Genomic DNA, 6,556 nt, shown 5'->3' with positions numbered 1-6,556 from the left:
AGTACAGTGGCCTCTCCTTGTGGTTTAAGTTTTAATTTTAATAAGAAAGTCATTGATGACTACCTATACTTACTATTTTTTCACGTGTTTATTTGTATGTTCTGTTTTGTCAAATATGTGCTCAGATAGTTCATCAAAACTTTAAGTAGGCTTTTTTCTTGTATTGAGTATAAAGACTTCCTCTGTATGTTTTACATTGAAATCACTTATCAAATATAAGTTTTGCAAATATTTACTCACAATCTATGGCTTGTATTTTCACTTTATTAATGGTGTCATTTATGCTTAAAAAACTTTTACCAAACATTTTTAATGGCAATGAAGCTCCTTTTATTGTTTTTTAAAGATCCATACTTTTTATGTTCATTCAAAGAATTATCATCCTAACCTTGGAAAGATTTTTTTCTGTTTTATGCTAAATATTTTTCAGTTTCATTTTTATGTTTACATCTATGATTCATTCATCTATGATTCCTTGGAAAGAAAGCTATGACAATCCTAGACAGTGTATTAAAAAGCAGAGGCATCACTTTGTTGACAAAGGTCCATATAGTTCAAGTTATAGTTTTTCCAATAGTCATCTATAGATGTGACTGTTGGATCATAAAGAAGACTGAGTGCTGAATTGTTGCTTTCAAATTGTGGTGCTGGAGAAAACTTTTGAGAGTCCCTTGAACAGCAAGGAGATCAAACCAGGTCAATCCTACGGGAAATCAACCCTGAATTCTCATTGGAAGGACTGAGGCTCAAGCTGAAGCTCCAACACTTTGGCCACCAGTTGAGAAAAGTTGACTCATTGGAAAAGACCCTGATTCTGGGAAAGGTTGAGGGCAGGCAGAGAAGTGGGCAACAGAGGATGAGATAGTTGGATAGCTTCACTGACTTAATGGACATGAGTATGAGCAAACTCTGTGATATAATGAAGGACAGATTGCTGTCATGCATGACTACAGACTTTAGTCTAAGACAATACTTGGTCCTTGTATGATTGGAATAATTGTGTTGTTGATTGGTTACTCATATTTTATTGTTACTATGTGTTTGATTGATTAGTTCTTAGAGTCCATTTTGCCCTCCTGTCTTCAATTTTCCAAGAATTGTGTTTTGAAGAGGATATCATAAACAGTTTATGCCTTCTTTGTAAGAAGCTTGAACTTTCTCCCTAATCATTTTTCTTATGAGGTACATGCCAACTGTCCAAAGCAGAAAAAAATAGCTTATTTCATCATATACCCATAAACTTTTAATACAATTGAATTCACTCAAAATAATTTATAAATACTATAAAAAGCAGTCATTTTTTAAATTTGGTTTACATATGGTTTACAGCTATTTTACTAAACACCAATGTATGGAAAAATCAATAATGATCAATAAAATGCTATCCTGCCATAGATATATTAACTTTAGGCTTTATATTTATCAAAAGACTTGAATCATCAATAACACCACAAGAACTGAACAATCTGTAGCATAGGATATCATTTTTTTTCAGAAATAAAATAATGAATTTTAAAATATTATGTGGAGTGACAAAGTGGTTTTGTGAAAACTAATCTTGTGAATGTATTTTTTACTTCTTTGTTCCTCAAGCTGTAGATCAAGGGGTTCAGCATAGGAATCACTACTGTGTAAAACACAGAAGTCACTTGTCTGTGAGCCAAGAAGTTTTTGGATTAGGAATGCAGTAAAGGAAAAGGATGGTTCCATGGAAGATGCTGATGGCTGTCAGGTGGGAAGCACAGGTGGAGAAGGTTTTCCAGCGCCCACTTACCGAAGGCATCCTCATAATAGTGATAAAAATAAATATATAGGACATCAGAATACTCACCAGGCTGCTTGCCTCATTTAATATGGCAATAATAGAACATAACGTCTAACTGATATAGGGATCTGAGCAGGAGACAGAAACAATTGCAGAGTGGTCACAGATAAAATTATTTATGGTGCTACACTTGCAATAGGATAATACAAGAAGAAAATATGTGTGTCATGGAGCACACTACACCCCATGAGTAAGAACCAGCCACCAAGTGAACACAGGGCTTTGGAGACACTGCAGTGGTAGAGCAAGGGGTTGCAGACTGCCACAAAGCAGTCATAGGCCATTGCTGCTAACATGAACGTTTCTGCTAAACCAAATAGGCAAGCGAAACAAAATTGCGCAATGCAACCAGAGAAAGAAATGGTTCTGTCCTCCAGACTCAAATTCTCCAACAGTTTGGGTATAACTACAGTAGAAAAACAGAAATCAACAAAGGATAAGTGACTAAGGAAAAAGTACATGATCGTGTGGAGTTTTGAATTGACCTTGATGATTATGATCATGCCTAAATTCCCCACCACAGTGACTGTGTAGATAGACAAGAAAACAAGGAAAAGTGGGATCTGGAGTACTGGATATTCTGAAAAACCCAGGAGAATTAACGTGGGTTTGATACTCTGATTTCCTTCTGATAGCAGAATGATTCCTGTTGAACAAAGGACCAAACATTATTCCTGAAAAATAGAAATGAATAAGAAAAGAGAAACAGAGAAGGTAGAATCTTCATATGTCTCTGGGGAGCTGGTATATATTCTCCAGATATGGTCCTCAAACCAGCAGCATCAGGGACACCTAAGAATATGTAATGCTATGCTATGCTAAGTCACTTCAGTCGTGTCTGACTCTGTGCAACCCCATAGATGGCAGCCCACCAGGCTCCCCTGTCCCTGGGATTCTCCAGGCAAGAACACTGGAGTGTGTAAATTATATATAGTTATATATAATTAATTATTATATTTACCAACAATAATTTTATACAAAATGCATTCAAGATACAGTGAAAATTACAAATTTTTTCTACCAATGAGTAAACCTCTGTTATGATGAGGCAAACTTGGAGAAGATGGGGAAGCAAGAGCTTCAGTGCCTTAAAATGAGTGGCCCCGAGATACAGACATAAAACTTTAGTAAAATTAGATGGATGGTCTGCTTCATCTTAGTTTCATCCAGATCAAGTGTCAGGCTCAGCTCCATGAAGGCCTACTTGATATCCACTACAAACAACCCTAGATGTAAATAATATGTCATCAGAATATTTTTTCCAATAGCAAGAGGGACTGGGCAGATACATTGTAAACACCCATTATTATTCAGGCTATTTTAACAAATGGCTTTCCTTCAACATTTGAAAATATTACCAACATCCTGGTATATTAGGAAGACTGGAACCACTGTTTTAGTTTATTGATTCAATACTCAAATCAATAACAAAAGAGACTGAAAAATTGATTTGGTGTTCAACATTAGTAATTTCAAATGATTTTGGAGAAAATCAGTGGATTAATGGTAGGTTTATATTCAAATTGGAACTGCTGCTGCTGCCAAGTCGCTTCAGTCATCTCTGACTCTGTGCAACCCCATAGACGGCAGCTTACCAGGCTTCTCCATCCATGGGATTTTCCAGGCAAGAGTACTGGAGTGGTGTGCCATTGCCTTCTCTGCAAATTGGAACTAGATTTATGGAATTACAGAATTCTCTGTATTTTTGCAATTTCCCTATTGCTCATTGCTGCCAATTTCAGTAATACAAATCTTAATTGTGAAAACCACTTCATGCCATATTAGTGCAAATTAAAATGTTTCTGATCATAGAAAGGGATCATCTATAGTTTGTGGAATAATCTATACAAGTGGTAGCTCCATCTTTTCCACTTAATTTGCAAGATACAGAAAGAAACATGAACTGACCTGAAACCAGATGTTCTTGATTAATTTACTGAGAATTTCTTTTTAGGATTAATGAACCTTCAGTATATTTCTTCTCAGTATTCAAACATTCTTTAAGATATTAAAAGACTTTAGGCTTGCAAAAATGATAGTATATTTCAATAAGCATGCCAGTAAAATGGTATTTTATTTCCAGGGACATTAGAAATATCAAAAAATACAAAGAAAAATTTAAAAGCTGAATTCATAGTCTAAATTCTGCCAAACCCTGGGTCTTATATTTTCCCCCATGATCATGAATATATGAAGTACACAGAATTGTAATTGGAGTATTACTCAGTGGACCATAAACCATTTAATTACGTGAAACACTGTCTCTTGTGTCATTTTAGTAGATGCATTTTCTTCTACATCATTAAAGATAATTACACAACCACATTTATCCCATTAATTACTTTTTTTGATATTGAACTTTTAAAATAATAGGTATTCATTGAATAAACATGAAATATAGACTTTGAAATATGGAAAAAATATAGAAATAATTGTTATTAACTGCATTTCAAATCCAGCATTCAAGTTTGGAATAGAGAAACTTGGCCAGCTCTGCCTTAGGCAAAAGATAAAGATGGTCTTCTCCAGTGATGTAATGTGGATATCATTCACCCTGATATGATGTCATGAGAAAAGCTTCACTTCTGTGATAAAACCATACCGAAAATCTACAATCCCAGTTTAATGTGAGAGAATCATTAGGTAAACGCATATCCGGAAACATTCTGCAGGATACCTCATCAATATTCCTTAGAATTGTCAAAGTCAAGAAAAAACAAGAAAGGAGTGAAATACTGTTTCAGACCAGAGGATACTGAGAAGATGTGAAAACTAATCCAATGTGGTACCCTGATTACACCTCAGAAAGAAAAGAGTGTATTAGTGGGAAAAAACAAACTGGATAGAATCCTAATAAAATTTAAATTTTAGTCATCATAATGTACCATTAATTCTCTTTTAAATTTTATTTTACTGTGGTAAAAACACAATATGAGATCTACCCTCTTAAGATATTTTTAAGTGTACAATACAGTACTGTTGACTACACATATAATTTTGTACAGTTCAGCTGTGTGTGTCTTGCTAAACTGAAACTTCTTGACAATCGATTTGTAAATTCCTGCTTCCCTCTCCACTAGCTTCTGGTAGCTATCATTCCACTCTTTGATTCCAATATATCACATAAGTGGAATCCTGCAGTATTTGTCTTTCTATGACTGACATTTTCATTTAGCATAATGTCCTCAAGTTTCATCCATGTAGTCATATATTACAAAATTTTCTTCTTTTTAAAGGTCAGGTTGTATTCCACTGTTCACATATGCACAGCATTCTTTTATCCAACTATCTGTCCATAGATATTTCAGTTGTTTCCACTCCCTGGCTATTGTGAATGGTTCTACAGTGAGTGTGGGAACACTAACATATTTTTGAAAGCTTGACCTCAAATTTTTAGGATAATACCCACAAGCAAGATTTCTGGATCATGTACAATTCAATGTGCTTTCAACTTAATAAAGAACCTCTATACCATTTTCCACAGCAGCTGCAACATTTTGCATTCCTATTAACAATGTACAGTGAGGTGTGAAGAAAACTCTGAAATATCTTTGCAATTTATTTTTTAAATTAAAAATTATATAATTAGTCAAATGACTAATAACTAAATTATAAGAATTCAACCACATTAGTAAAGTGGAATTGAATTCATAACCAAAATGAAGTACCCCTACTCACCCACCAACCTGAAAATATTAAAATGTCTGTTATGACAGTATTAAATGTTGGCAAGAATGGGCAATAATTAGAACCCACATGCAATATAGTTGGAATTTAAACTAATAAATCTATTTTGGAAAATTGTTTGATGGCACCTAGCAAAAGATCAGAAACAAGCACCTTTGATCCAGAACATTCAGAAATAGGGCATACCTCACACAGTGAGTGCTCATGTGCAATGCAGCACATACTTGTGTAAGAATGTTCATGCAGCATTTACATTAAAGACAAAAAAGGTGAAATAACCAGGAGTGAAACTGCTGGCTCATATGGTAGTTCTATTTTTAGCTTTTGTGTGTGTGTTTGTGTGCTTGTGTGTGCAAAACTCCATACTGTTTTCCATACAGTACACAATTGGTTCTACCAATTTACATTCTCATCCACAATGCACAAGGTTTCTCTTTATTCTAATTCTCTCCAAAAATTGTTATTTGCAGATTTTATAAGGAAAGGAGGAGGGGCAATTTAGGAGTATAAAGTCTACAAAATACTCTGTATAAAATAGATAAGCTACAAGGATACCACTGTCTAGCGCCATAAGTTCTAGCTATTATCCTTTGTGTGCTGTGCTGTGCTCAGTCACTTCAGTTGTGTCCAACTCTTTGCGACCCCATGGACTGTAGCCCACCAAGCTCCTCTGCTCATGAGATTGGGTTGCCATGCCCTCCTCCAGGGGATCTTCCCCACCCAGGAATCAAACCCATATCTCTAGCATCACCTGCATTGCAGGCAGGTTCTTTACCCACTGAGCCACTAAGTTTTAATAGTGTATAGTCTAAAAACATAATGAATCACTATGTTGTGCATCTAAAATTATTATAACACTGTAAATAAATAATACTTCAATAAAGAAGAGTAAATAGCCAAATTCCATTTGTAGTAGTAGTATGAATAAACATATTATCATATCAATATATTTATTTTGTGGAACATCCTTCAGCAACAAAAATGGAACTACTGTTACAGTCAATCACTTAAAATTTCTTTTGAAAAAAAAAATGCTGAGTCAAA

The 6,556-nt window shown here is 34.7% G+C and overlaps 1 pseudogene; it reads right to left on the bottom strand.

Moving 5' to 3' along the window:
- Positions 1–1,520: 1,520 nt before the first annotated feature.
- LOC104992200 lies at positions 1,521–4,478 on the bottom strand (annotated as a pseudogene).
- Positions 4,479–6,556: the final 2,078 nt, after the last annotated feature.

Source organism: Bison bison, unplaced genomic scaffold, assembly GCF_000754665.1.
Source record: "Bison bison bison isolate TAMUID 2011002044 unplaced genomic scaffold, Bison_UMD1.0 scf7180017848324, whole genome shotgun sequence".
Taxonomy (NCBI): domain Eukaryota; kingdom Metazoa; phylum Chordata; class Mammalia; order Artiodactyla; family Bovidae; genus Bison; species Bison bison.
The sequence above is the reverse complement of the archived record's forward strand: the minus strand, read 5'-3'. Positions and strand labels throughout refer to the sequence as shown.